At 47.2% G+C, this 14,495-nt stretch overlaps 1 protein-coding gene across 5 annotated transcripts in view; it reads left to right on the plus strand.

Annotated features, from left to right (window-relative positions):
- Nucleotides 1–14,495, plus strand: part of UBASH3B (ubiquitin associated and SH3 domain containing B) — a 139,291-nt gene that overhangs the window by 62,023 nt on the left and 62,773 nt on the right. The gene's annotated exons all lie outside the window — the stretch shown is intronic.

A 14,495-nucleotide genomic window follows, 5' to 3' on the forward strand; every position in this document is an offset into this window, starting at 1 on the left:
ACTTTCAGGGTGACCTTGAGAAGGTCCTGCTTCCTCTCCCTACCTCATGTTTAGGTAACGTGGGAGCCGTGCACTGCACGCTAGTCCCCCAAAATGTAGCTTACTGAAAAGGAAAACTGGGGTCCGTTGCTTGTTTTGTCTTTACGTAGAATAAATTTGCACTTATTTTTATTATTTAATAGGTCGCATTGTCATGATTCAAGGAGCAAAGTGACAGAAAAAGTTAGGCATTAAAGGTCTTGCTCCTGCTTCTACACCCACCCACCCTTTGTCCCCGTCTGTGCCCCAAGAAACCACTCTTACTCATTTGCTTGGGTACCCTTCTAGAATATATGTATGAGAATACCAATTTAGATTCTTGCTGTACCCCCTTTCTTATAGACGCTTGGGCAGTTTGAGAATACATATCCTCCCCTCTTCAGGCAGAATATCAACAAACTCTTTGAAAAATAAAAATTGTCCTTGTTTAGGAATTTCTGACTAGTCCAGTTATTCCTTCTAGAATAGAATAAAGGAGAGTGGAAGTTTCCTGTGACTTCGTCTCCCTGCTGTGTGAAATAGAGGCAATACTCTGTCTGCCCTGACTCCCATGTGGAAACGTTAGAAGTATTTTCACATTCATAAGCAGATTTGAGGTTGCTGGTGTAGGGGATTCTCACACTTGGCGCTCTTTTGATGATTTCTCGGTGAAATATTTCCTCTTGTCCTCTGGTCTCAGGGTCTTTTTTTTTTTTTTAATTTAGACTGCTAATTGTTAACAAGTCATTGGCTCTTTTGTCCCCTCCAGCTTTTCCTCTCCAAACTTCTGAGCCTTAATTGGCAGCCCTTGTCTCTGCCGGGGCCATGTGTGTCTGATTTTCAGCTACATCCTGCTGGAGGCTCCTGCCTGTGAGCACAGACGTTTTCAAGTGCTTCTCGTGCAATCTGCAGCAAAGTTCTTTATTTTTCCCACCACATGTGCTGAGTTACACAGAAGCGTTGAGAGTCCAAAGCACAGGGCAGCCGTGAGCCCGTGCTGGTGGTAACTGGCCAGCATCGCAAACTCCTCCTGGTCGGGAGGACATGGCATCTCCGCTTACTGTGGAGAATTTCCCGCATTCTCCTGGGTTGCTGGAGAGACCCAGAGGAAGGAAGTTGTCTGTGACATGGCGGAGGGGCTAGACTCCATGAGCTCGAAGATCTCTTTAGCTCTAAAATGACACCTTAAGGCCTCGTCAGGGACCGCCAGTCCCAACATCAGGAGTTAACCATTATGTACAGTTCATTTGCTGGACAGTGGGAGGGAAGGCCCCCGAGATGTGTACCAGGAGAGAAAGGACAGGGATGCCGTTGTCTGGAATCCGCGGAACCCGGTTAATGTTTTGAAAGGGATTTGGGTTTTGTTTTACTGGAAGGGTTTCTGGAAGTCTTTTCTTGGCAGTGTGTTTATGTGGGTTCTTAGAGCAGAGGCCGTTGTCTCCCAGATGTGGGCTTGGTATTAGAGACCTCACTTCCGGGTCGTGATTCGAAACCTTGCCAGTGGCAGCTTTGTGAATTCAAGAAATCTTTGTCCTACCCAAGGACCCAGAGGGCCTTTGTACGGTGGCTTCACCCTCCCCTCCCAGGCAGGACAGCGGCCAGTGGCGTAGTCTCCAAGCTGAGGGCTTACAGCCCTCACCTATAGGAAGTCCATGCAATCGGGACCCTCTCCTGCCCTATAGCTTTAGCCCGTGGTGAGGAGGAACTGTGCGGTTGTCCTGGATGGATCTGTACTCAATTTTCAAGAGCATTCAAGAATCCTTGGGTTCATCTATGGAACTTGGAGCAATCTGCATCATACCCATGGCCTCCCTTTGGGAAGACTGACCCTTGAAAGAGCTCTGGGTGCTGCTTGGAAGATGGTCCTCTTTGTAAACTGGCACAGACAGCTTTCTGCACTTTATTTTTGCTAGGACCACTCTCTATTGTGTTCCTGTTGAATTAAGTGGGCTTCAGCGTGAGAAGCAGGAAACCCGTATATTGTGGCTGCCTGTGCAACGCATGTGTTGTAGGTCTGAGCTGTTCAGACCCACAACCACTTGTTAGAGAACTTTCCTTCTCCACTGAACAGCTCCCTCTCGAAAATCAGCCTCTCCAAGGAGGTATTTGTGAACCTTAGTCCCACACAGTGTCTTGCTTGGCGTGAATATTCAATAATTGGTAGTCAGATTGTTTTTCATTCAACATCATCATCGATTGAGTGCTGACTCTGTGCCTCTGGGGCTAGAATGTGGAACGTCCAGAACGAGACACCGCTGCTGCCCATAAGGAGTTGATAGTCTAAGAGGAGGGACATCTGTATACTCCCACGTTTATCACAGTGCCAGAAATGTCGTGGTCGCTTGGTAGCTTTTGAGCTTAGAATTGTCGAATGATAGAGCTGGGGGTCTTAGGGATTACAGAGTCCATCCCTCTCACCTCAGGGATGAAGGAACTGACTGGTGAGGGGCTTGTTGTGGTCACGGCCACGGAGTCAGATGGGGTGGAGAGAAAAATTGCCCACAGTCCCTGCTTTCCACTCTTTGTAGCACCCCATGCAGCTGGCTTTCGGCCTTTAACTAGAAAGATCAAATCCTGAAAAGTCGAGGCAGTACCAGCGTGTGTAGGAGCCCAGTTTCCCTGAGCATCATCTGCTGCTCAGTGACCCAAATTCTGTAAGTACTTGGAAGCTCTGGGCATTGGTTCTTGCCCTTGGACTGCAGACCAAGCTACTCCCAGGCCGCAGGGGCTCAGTTGCCGGCAGTTCACACGGGGACCTCATTCTGGAGAGAAACTCCCAAGATGAACGGTCCTCGGTTTTGACCTTGTGGCTGCATTCAGCTGAGGTGCTGAACGGTTGTCAGGATGAGATGTGTGAGAGGTTCTGGGTTTTAAACCACAGAGAAGGGCTTTCCGTCCTGCTAAGATAAGGCCAGGACCTTGTCTGCCCCTGCGTCAAACAAACTAAATGCAAAAAAAAAAGAAAGAAAGAAAGATTTTTGAGGCAGTCAGAGAAAAATGAATGTGGATTTGGTATTCAATGATATTAGGGAATGATAGTAAATGTTAGATATGATAATAGCACAGTGATTGGGTCAAAGAGAAAACAGTCATTAGAGATGCATACTGATGTCTGGGTTTTAAAATATCCTAGAGGGAAAAGAAAGTCTTTTATTAAGTGTTTTGGGGTGAAATGGTATGATGTCTGAGGTTTGCTTTAAAATATTCTGGGGGGGGGGACGTTGAGGAATAGAGGAACAATTTGGCAAAACCTTGATCATTGTAATTATTGAAGTTAGACCATAGTCTTTGCTTTGTATGTATCTGGAAAATTCTAGAATAAGAACTTCAAAAAAAAAAAAAAAGGAAAAAAGTAGAGCCTGGGTGTCTACGCTTTGCCGTCCCTGTTTACCAGTGACACCCCTCCTGACCGAATGGAGGCCGGCACTGCAGTAACAGGCCAGACGAGGATGAGGCTACAGAGTGAGTGATCTTAGAGGATGCACGGAAGGACTAGACCACATCCTTTGGAGCACATTTGTTCAGGGACCTGCGTGATGTCACCAGTCTGTCTCTGGAAGCTGTGGCCTCCTCAGTCAGGCGAAGGCAGTGCCATCCTGGTGGTTTCCATTTCTGCCTCAGGCCGGCCCCTGAGACTCAGCCGTCCCTCGAGACTCAGCCGGAGAGGCCCATCCGGAGGCACGTTCCCTTGCTGAGCTGTCCCGCCCCGCATTACCCAGCCGTGCAACAGGGCTTCTCTCTCTAGTCGTTGTGACGCAATCTGTGACTCCTTATTCCCCCTCTGTCCATATCTGTCCCTTTCCTCTCCCCCTCCCCCCACAGGGACCCCTCTCCCCCCCGATGGTTCTACAGAAGGGTCCGCAGTCTCCCATGGCCTCCCCAACGTAGGGATCTCACTATTCCTGGTCCATTTCACCTTCTTCTCTCTCCCCGTATCTCACTCCTGGAGCTTTTGTTCCTAGACCTGCTTTTGAGCAGAAGGCTCCATTCTGGTCTTCTCATGGCCTTGCCCTTTTTTGCAGAGTGAGGACTCCTCAGGTTCATGGAGATTTGCGTACCTGGAGCCTGTGTCCCCCAGTCCCCCCTCTCCCCCAACACACACACAGCATATGGGGTATTGGAGGCCCAAGTGACTGGGAACCTGTTTCTGGGTTTCTTCCCCATGTCCAGCCTCCTGAGGACAGACACGTCTAGCCCTGAGGATGACCAAGCTGTTCATGGAGGCGTAGACGGAGCTTTGACATACTCCTGGGGTGTCCGTCCACATGCATGTGGGGCCCCTCCTGGTACCCCAAAAAAAGCGAGGGGCAGAGTATAAAGTGGATGGGGGCACACCACAGGTAGGGGGGATCAGGGACCATCGGCTGCTGTCTCTTGCCCAGAATGCCGGAGAGCCTGCGAAATCTCACCAGGCCGCTGTGAAGGAATGTCTGTCAAGTTTGAGGATGAGACCTATTTAATTTACCAGTTTGTTCACTTATTTATTACCTTCAAACATTTGGACAGTGGGTATCTGGGCCTCCGTTCTTACTCTTGCTCAGGCCCTGCACATTTAAGGTATCTATATCCTGTGACTCAGGAATTTTGCTCCTGGCTGGACTTCATCTCGCCTTAAGGTAGGCTTCTGTCCTCCCGTGGTATTTCCTGCCGGTGTAAAATACAACCGGTGAAGTCCTCTTATAACTCCACTCATTTCCTGTGTTTATAATGGAGGTGAAATCATGGATTGTCTTCCCACCACCCCTCTTCCACTCCCAACAAGCCTCCATTATAGAAGCTATTAAGCCAATTTATTTATTTATTTTTAAGATTTTATGCATTTATTTGTCAGAGAGAGCGCACGAGCACAAGTAGAGGGAGAAGCAGGCTCCCCACTGAGCAGGGAGCCTGATGCGGAACTCGATCCCAGGACCCTGGGATCATGACCTGAGCTGAAGGCAGACGCTTAACCGACTGAGCCACCCAGACGTCCCTAATAAGCCAATTTAAAACAGCCTTAGAGTGAAGGTTGTCTGAGGGTGCCAACAACTTTATCATAAAAGGCTTCCCCTGATTCAAGGGGACTGAGAGTATTCTGGACCCCATTCAACAGGTATTAGCCTTAAAACCTAAAAAGTTGAGCTAGTTTTAAAATTCTAGTTTCCCCAAATGGCTCCTCTTCAAATAGTACCAGAGTTCTACCTTCCCTCCCTCTCTCCCCACAGTGAAACATTTCCATCTCTTCCAATGAGTTGTATTGAAGTTCCTGACTTATGGTATGCCCTCACTGTACCTAGATAATATCGAACAGAAGGTTTGAAAGGCCTTTGGGGTATCAGGGTCAATGTCTCCCACCCATATTGGTTATGTAATTGGCTTTTCCTCTCTTTAGGGACCCAAAGCCTTGTGCTAAACAGGAATTGAGAAAGGACTGTGGATATGGGGAGCGAGTGTAGGGGTGGGGTGAAATAAGGAGGTGACTTCACACAAACAGAAAATGAGCTCCCCTTTGCACTAGAAAACTAACCTTACCTCCCACTCACTCCATCTCAAGCCCAATTAAATTTTAATCCAAATCATCACAAATGTAAAGCATTTTCTTCAAGCTCCTTTATTTCTGGAGCTCCCTGGTGCCCAGTTTAATACGTGCTTCTGGAGAAGAGGTGTGGCAGTGACTGGGAATTGACTTGGGAGAGGGGAGTGTTAACATCCTCAAGTATGTCACCGATAAGTCACTGGAAACCAATCCCAGCTCTCCAGTCTGCTTGTTTCTTTGGCTCAGGCACCTTGCACCAAAGCTCAGCCCAAATCCGAGTTTCACGTGGGCAATTGCCACCATTCAGCTTGTTTGGCTCTTGTCTTTTAAAAGGTGTCAACAGACAAAATCTACTTTCTACAGTCGTCCCTCATTCAGAAGCGCATTCATCCATATGCTTGTTCCGTAAACATGAATAGCTTTGTGCTAGGCTCAGGGGAAGGGAGATTTCTAGTCTTTGACCTGAAGGCACCCAACGGATGCCACCACATGATCATAGCAGTGATAGAGGAGTGTAGGAAAATAGAGGTATGTCTAGGAACAGATTAACTCAGCAGGAGGAGTGTGATGAAGTATCAGAGGAGGTGACGTTGACTTGGGTCCTGAATGATACCCAAGAGCAGGGACAGCTGAATTGGGCAGTTGAAATTTAATTTCTCCTCTCTTGAGATTTATACTTCAAAAGTTTTTAGTTTCATGAGCACGGAAAGAAGGCTGGAGGCCTGGAGATCCACTAGGGGCCCTCGTAGGAGAAAGAGAACTGAGAAGAGGTTAGGGTAGCTGAGCCAGAGTGAAGGACTCTGCCTGGCAGATGGGGATTACCAAGGAGAAAGGAAGGAGCTCAAGGCCAGACCCCACCCTTTTGCTTGGGTGGCATTCATAGATTTACTGGTTGTTGATGGCTTCCAGTATGCCACTGGGATGGGAACCAGCTGTCCAGAAAGGCCAGTGGGAGCAGTTGTCAGCGCGCTGCTCATTTGGCTTGATTCAGCATCCTACAGACATGGCGTGCTTCACATACGAACCGCACGGCAGCCCCCTCCTTGACTTCACATCTTGAAATAGCTCCTCATCACTGGCTGAGTATTTTAAGATGCAGCTCTCATCAAGAAGTTTCCATTAAAGCAATTCCAGTAGAGTGAATAATCCTTTCCCCCCCTCTCATCAGACATGCTTGTCTTACAGAATTAGGAGTTCAGTTCTCACTTTTTTAGCCCTATCTTAAAAAACAAAAACAAAAATGCAAAACCTCAGAGCAATGAATGATCTTGCATCTGTGTCGAAAAGTTCCCCTCTGCATTTTCAGATAGTCTTTTCTGGGTCAGCATTTCTCTGTCCTTATCACAGTTGGGTTTTTTTTTTTTTTTAACTTCCTGTTTCCTATCAAGCTTTATATAAATCCCTCTTGTCATTTCTTAAGCTTTTCAGGAGTGAACTTTTCTCCTTTTTGGAGGCCAGTGCTGCTTCTGCACCTGCTTACTCACTGTGTGCACAAAGGTCACAACTATTTAAAATGTTTTGACAACCCTCAATTATTTGCACTTAAGAAGTTGAGTAGAGAAGAGGAACTGCATGAATGATCAGCAAAATGACATTAAAGCAATCACACAGATAATACCAGTGGCATATATTTCCCATTTGTTTATTTGCCCTTGGAATGTACTTAAGGTCTTAGCACACTAAGCTGCTTTCATTTGCAATTCATATATATATATTAGATGGGCAACAGAATTTACAGTGGATGGCCCATCAGCATATGGGTAACAGGAAGCTAGAGTGATAGGACTCTTCCCTAACAAGAACAGTTTGTAATGAAAGAGAGGCTAAATATACAATCTTCTAGTTAAGAAACAAAAGCCTAGACAGGGAGGCCTCTTCCACCAACCTGATTCACAAAGACCTAGACTTTATTCCTTTGTATATTCAACATTTATTGAGCACCCAGGGTGTTCAGATAAGTGCCAGAGATTCAAAGAAGTAAGAGACACTGTTTTATCTTCTTTGGGTTCAGTAAAGGAAAACACAGCTGGCCAGATGCCCGAACAGATCTGTGAGTCCCTGGTAGGAACGACTAACTCTGCTATGTTGCACAGAGAAATATTGCGTCTGGATGTAGAAAATTACGTAGAAGACATGATGTGTGGAAATGGGGGAGCAGTGTCCCAGCATGGGCAAAGGGAAGGAAGGAAACAATGTATTGAGAGAGACAGAATTCAGGGTTGCTGAGAGGTAGGGGGCACGGGAGGGAAATGGCAGGGTTGAGCCTCAAAAGGTGGATTTGGGCGCCATCATCGAGTGCCTTGGATGCCGTGCAGAAACGATCATATCCTGCAGCTAACGGGAAGTCTGAGGGCTTAAGCAGGGGTAATACGGTCAAATCTATATTCTAGAATAATGACTCTGCCAGCAGTGAGGATGGTATATGAGAGGGAGGAAAGGCTAGGGGAAACCAGAGTGGACTTGACAGGTGAGAGATGAAGATATTCTGGCTCAAGACTGAGGAGGTGCTGATGGGGCGAGGAAGTACAGTCAGCCACACTCAGGATGGCCTGGTACCTGTTGGAGGAATGGGCATCAGAAAGATAGGGGAGTCACGAATGGTTCCTCATTTCTGTTTATTTCAGTGTTATGCCCAGTTTTTGAAATGCACAGTTACGAGCATCTACTGTCAAAGCATAGCTTCTGCTGTTTTTCTGTGCTTTTCCATCTTCTTTCTGAAATGGCTAACTCCTCTCTAGAGGTTTTGGGGGATGTAACGTCATGCCACATCTCTGACATTGTTGTAAGGGACAGGGCTTGTAATGTCCAGGGCTCAGGCTTTTAGCTCTCTCCTCTTTGATTCCTTAAACATCATTGGCTCCATGCGGGATGAAGACCTGGTCTTCTTCCTCAGGAAGCTCATAAACTCCCAAAGGAGAAGGGCTGGTAAAACAGTAAATATTAACCAAGGCACAAGGAAAGCCGTGGGGCTGTGGGAGCAACAGAGAGAAGCCGGGGGATTTCAGGAGGGTTTCACTTAGGTGGTTTGCACTAGGCTGTTCGTTTTTACTGATCGTCTGCCGCATGCCGTGTGCGTCTCTTGGCACTGAGAATAATAGTCAAATACACCTATTTCTATATGGTCAATATATCAATAGTCATCTACATAGGAGGAGGAAAACCACTAAGTAATTACAAGTAAGATGAATAGTGGGAAAGAGAAATGCAGGGTGTCACGAGAATGAGTGTGAAATCCGTCTAAGATATCAGGGAAAGCAACCCAGAAGGTTGAAGCTGAGATAAGGAAGGTGAAGAGAGGTTGGTATAGGGCGGTGTTCCTGAAGGACTACATGTTCGCCTACTCAGTTGTGGGAAAATGAAGCCGGTTCGAGGAACTGAAAGAAACCTAATGTGACTGGTGTATAAGAGCGGGGGGAGGGGGGGCATGACCTGGAGAAAGGCTGAAGGGGTGGGAAAATAGATCATTTGGCCTTACTGGCCCTAGGAAGGTTCTGACCTTTCATCCTGAAGGATACAGGGAGCTATCAAGGTTTTAAGCAGAAGAGTAGTGTGATTATTGCGTACTTAGAGAATAAATTGCAAAGGGCAAAACTGAAAGGAACAGATCTGCGAGGCTATGCCCTTGTGACGGTGGCTTAGCACAGAGGGGGGACAGCGGACTGAAGAGAACAGGTGTGTAATAAATTGAGGAGGCCGACTTGGACAGGACTTAGTGATTAATTGGATCGGAGAGGGAAGCAAGGGGGCGAAGGCAGGGGTTGATCTTGAGCTTCTAACTTGGGAAATTGGATGGATGGTGTGTCATTAACCAAAAGAATCTGGAAAGAAGGAGGATTGGAGGGGGGAAGATGAGTTTGGTTTTTGAATACATGACATTTAGTACAAGCAAGATATTCAAGTACTGATTTCCAGGAAGGAATGTGTTTTGGGAGCCCAAAGTTTAAGAGAGAGCAAAGGACCACACGTAGGGAGTCATTAGCACGTAGAGGCAGGAGCTCTGGCCCTGCAAATGGCTAAGATCGTCTGCGAAGAGCGCACAGAATATGAAAAGGAAAATTAAGGGGGGGGGGTTACTGGCAGCTAAAGCGCCCGCAGAGGAGTCTGAGTTTACAAAGGAGGCTGAGAAGGACTAGCTAGAGAAGACAAGGAAAACCAAAAGAGGAGAGCATCAGGGAAGTAAAAAGTAGGAAGTAAAGGGAGTGTCAGTAATGTGACAGGCTCTTGAGAAGTCAGGAGAGACTGAAATTCGTAAAGCCCATTGACTAGACTGCAGTGATCCCGATTCTCCCAGCTACTTACTGGGTGACCTGAGACACTGAATTTTGCACTGAGCCTCATCCATATATTGGAGTGATTGTTCAATATTCAGATCAACATCTAAATGTTCAGTAAATAGTAGCCATTATTTTTCACATTGTCTTTGGCATGAAGAACCTAAGAGCACTTTTATTTTTATTTTTTTTGAGAGAGAGAGCGTGCTCCTGTGGGGTGGGGGCGGGCACAGAGGGAAAGGGAGTGAGAGAATCTTAAGCAGGCTCCATGCCCAGTGTGGAGCCCAGGGTGGGGCTTGATCTCACAACCCTGAGATTATGACCTGAGCCCAAATCAAGAGTTGGACGCTCAACCGACTGAGCCACCCAGGTGCCCCTTTAGAGAACTTTTAGTGGTGAGGTGCCAGATTACAGCAGCTTTTAGCTACGAGGAAAAGTGAGATTGAGGATTGGGGGAGATCGCAGACATGTACAGGAGGAGTTCCCAGGGAGGAAGAAGGGGGAGATATGGAAGCTGCCTCGGCTTTCAGTGCAAATATGCAAACAGTGCAGGGCAGGCGTGTGCCGAGGAAGCTGAGGCATGGACTGATGCAGTAGGACAAGGGAACATGGTCAAGTGTGATGGTTGTGAAGAAATAGGACGAGCCACAGGGAGAGTTGAGCCTATAGAGAATGTTACATTAATGAGTTTGGGTATTGGAATTTTATTTTATGAATATAAGGGAATTACAGTTTTAAAGGAGGAGAACATGTAGCTCTCCTTATTTTAGGAAAATTAGCAGAAGAGGATGGATTATAGCAGAGAAAGATTTAGATAAAAACTATCCACACTATGGTTGTTGATGGATGAATTTTAATACAGAGCAAAACACCACTTGGGAGCATTTGACCTTGCCTTGGTCACTTAACCATCTCCCCGTCAGTAACGTGGGGATGATACTTTTTACCACTGAAGTTCTTTCAAGCATTACATTTTGTGTCCAGGATCTGGGATGGTGGATAGCATACAATGAACTCTCCAGTCAGTGTCCTTCCCATCCCCATCGCGCTTCTCCCCCTCCACTCTCAGTAGCGTACCTGACAGTCTTGCTTTCACCTGATTTTCAAGAGCCCTAATTTTGCTTTCCACAGTTCTGTGCTGTACTAAAATAAAACAATAATCTTGTCTTCCAAAAAGTTTCCTTTCAAGTGTAGGGCTAACTTGTCATCCCTGTTCCCTCCCTGATTTGGCAAATAGACATACTTTATTTGCTTTGTCCAAGTTGTCTTGATGCAAGAGTGTTTGTGTTTGGGGCCAAACAGTGGCTCAGAAGTATCCCTTTCCCATTAAACTCCCAAGGCTCTTACCTACCGTTGGATAATACTTTCTCCTCGGAAAGATAGCAAAACCCTGAAACCATTCCCCACGTTTTCCTTCCAATTTCTCTTTTTATCCTGTGTTCCATGACATCTGATTTGGTTAAGTTCATTTCTAACCAGAAATAACTGGTTTCTGGAAGAGAAGTGACATGGGTTCTATTTCTCTAAAGCCATATGCTCTATACATCCTGGCATCCACACAGATGCCATTTGATTCCATCTTGTTTTATTCATTCAATAAATATTTATTGAGTGTCTGCTTGGGTGCCTGGCATCTACAGTGCAAAGAAGAGTAATCTTCAGTTCTGCGCTCTGGGTGTTCCCAGATTTTGTGGAAAAGCACACGTCATTTTAGTAGATTGTGGCTACCGTAGGGAGCCAGCAAGCAGCTTTACGGTGGGTGGGGGAGAAGCAGCTGCAAGAAAATGTTTGAGCAAAGCTGGTATTTGAACTGACTCTGGAAGTGTGAGCTCGGGGTTCCCAGATGAAGAAAAAGGGATGGGCTTTCCTGACATGTTTCCTGATGAAACAGCATGTGATCTGAAAGAGGACATTTGGTCCCAGGAAGCTTGAATCATTTGTCATCCCAGGTTGAGAATGCCTGCAAATGTTCACAGAGAGTTCGGTATGTGCCAGGCTGGGCGCTAAGGCCTTTGCTTGATTTCACTTGATTCATGGAATAACCGTAAAAGGCGGGTCCCAGTAGTGTTCCCCTCTTACACAGGAATGAAGTGATGCTCAGAGAGGTTGAGTGAGTTGCCCAGGATCACACAGTGCCGCAGCTAGGATCTGAACAGAAGCTGCCCTACTCTAGGGTCTCTGGACTCTGAGGCCCTGTGGCATGTGAGCTGGGTGCTGGCCCCACCACGGGGTGGGGCGGCAAGCAGAAGGCAGAAGGGGGATGAGGCCAGCTTTGGGGTACTTAACACCGACGTGGGGTTAGCAGATACACCTTTGCATGTTTATCTTTTCTAAAAACGGAACTGCATTACTTTTAAAATGAAACAGGACCCATTTTTTTCTTTTATTTTTTTTATTTTTTAAGATTTTATTTATTTACTTGAGAGAGAGAGAGGGAGCACAGGCAAGGGTCGGAACAGGAGCAGAGGAAGGAGAGCCAGACTCCCCCCTGAGCAAGGAGCCCATCTCAGGATTCGATTCCAGGACCCTGGGATAATGACCTGAGTTGAAGGCAGACACTTAACCAACTGAGCCACCCCTCCCCTTCCCCCCACAGGACCCACTATTTACACACTTTTTTTTTTTTTTAAAGCGGAAGTCCTGCTTTAGTGGGAATTAATTATGTCAATGAGCCAAGAGGCTTGGGATGAGATAGCTAACTTAAAAGCCAGTTATTCTTAGGAGTTTGGATTCCTGCTTACTTGGAAAATGCATACTGACACCCTTTATTATCCGTCATCAAAGTAAACCCCAATAAGGTAAAAGTAGTAAGTTTACTCTTTTCACCTTAAAAATGATGAAATTTATTTTCTATTAAATCAAAGAATGAAGATTGGCTTTAGCCTCTCCAATCAGTTTAAGAACTGACATTGTGATGTGATTCAGGTTTCTACAAGAACTTGCACAGAAAAACAAAACAAAACTGTTCACTTTATTCTCAGTTCATAGAATATTTTCATGTTCTGGGTTTGTTGTTTTTTCTAACAGTGAATTTTAAGAATCATGAATTTGATCACGGTACAACTATATTCATGAACTGTGTCAAAAAGGAAATGAACCCGAACAAACAAGAAATATAAGTCGACCACCAACTAGCACACACTTGTCGGTTGTTTACTAAGAAACAAACCGGTTCACAGCACAATTCAGCTGATGTGCATAGCTTGAGAGAGATTGTGTTTGCCTCGTTTCAAGCTTCTCACTTTTAGATCTAACCTCGTTCATAGACTGGTGACTCCACGGCCCAGTTCCCAGGGCCTAATACAGTAATGGACTACTGCGAATTTGAAATCCTTGTCCGTGTCCTGGTAGGCGTGCTAACCTCCTTGGATGGTGAAGCTCGGTGACGCTCCGCTTGGAAAAGCACAGACCCATAGCGAGGAGCCCAGCTGTTCCCCTTCCCTCCCGCAAGGCCCCACGAGCGTGAACTTGCTGAACTTGGGTGGCCGGGCTTCTGGAGTGAGCAGCCCAGTTTCCCTCCCACGGGTTCTGCTTCCTGGACCCTTTTGCTGACCAACGAAACCAGCCTTGAGCAATTCCTTGGTGTGTGACCCAACCCAAGCTGTCCGGCTTCCCTAGGACAGCTCTCCCGCCCCCCCCCACCCCCTTCTGCCCAGATCTCTTCTGGAACCCGGGCCGCATTCACCACCCACACAGGCTAGTTTGACCGCTCCTGTCAGATGCTGGAGCACGCCCCCACCACACCTCTCCCCACCACCAGCCCCGCCAAGGACAGTGTGATGACAACAGAAAGTCAGAGTTGGGTGGGGTCCCGGGTCCTTTGGGCATCCGCTTTCTCAGTGTCCGTCAGCAAGACTCCAGGGTCAGGGTCTCTGGCCTCAGGGAGCGCGGAAGCCTGGAAGGGTCAGGAGAGGCTTTTGAGAAAAGGATGGGACTTGGAGGAAGAGAGATTTGGACAGCATTCCAGACGGGGGAAGGGAAAGAAGCCAGCACGCAGAGTACAAATCCTCCCGAGTACAGAAGCCTCTCCTTTCAGTCCCGAAGATCTCCAGGAAAGGAAATTCCAGGGCTCTCCCTGAGTCTAACCCATCCTTCTTCCTGTGACCTCCGATGTCCCGTTTTGTAGGTCCCGGCTGTTGAGTCTGTGAAACCTGGAAGGAAGGGCAGCAAGGAAAGGAGGTCGTGGTCTGAAAAATGTGCTAGCCTGGCGGAAAAATCCAGCCCAGTCTCGGGTTGTTTTTTTTTTTTTTTTTTTTTTTTTTTTTTTGGTCCCCTCCTATCTCCTTCCAGCCACATGCATGCTATCCCCAGACTTTATTCCCCTGGGCCGGCTAGGGCGGCCTGCGACACCCCTGCTCTGCCCCCTGGAGCCCCCTCTGGCAGGAGCACGGAGGGCAGCTTCAGGGAGGCCACTTTCCTCTGCGAGGTCACTGCCCAGGGAGAAGCCCTTTTAACCCCTTCTCTGAGCGAGAGAAAGCAACGTTCCAGAAACGTCCTCTTGCTAGGGCTTCCCCTCAGTCCTTTTAAGTTGTGGAAATCAGCTCCAACTGCCTCAGGCAATTAAACTGTATAAATGAACCTAGGCCCTTCTGGTGCCGAGGCAGCTAGGATTGACTTCTGTGCCTGAGTGCGTGCGTGCGTGCGTGTGTGTGTGTGTGTGTGTGTGTAGTTTGCTGTGTGTGTGGTTTGCC

The sequence above is a fragment of the Ailuropoda melanoleuca genome, chromosome 8 (genome assembly GCF_002007445.2).
Source record: "Ailuropoda melanoleuca isolate Jingjing chromosome 8, ASM200744v2, whole genome shotgun sequence".
Lineage (NCBI taxonomy): Eukaryota > Metazoa > Chordata > Mammalia > Carnivora > Ursidae > Ailuropoda > Ailuropoda melanoleuca.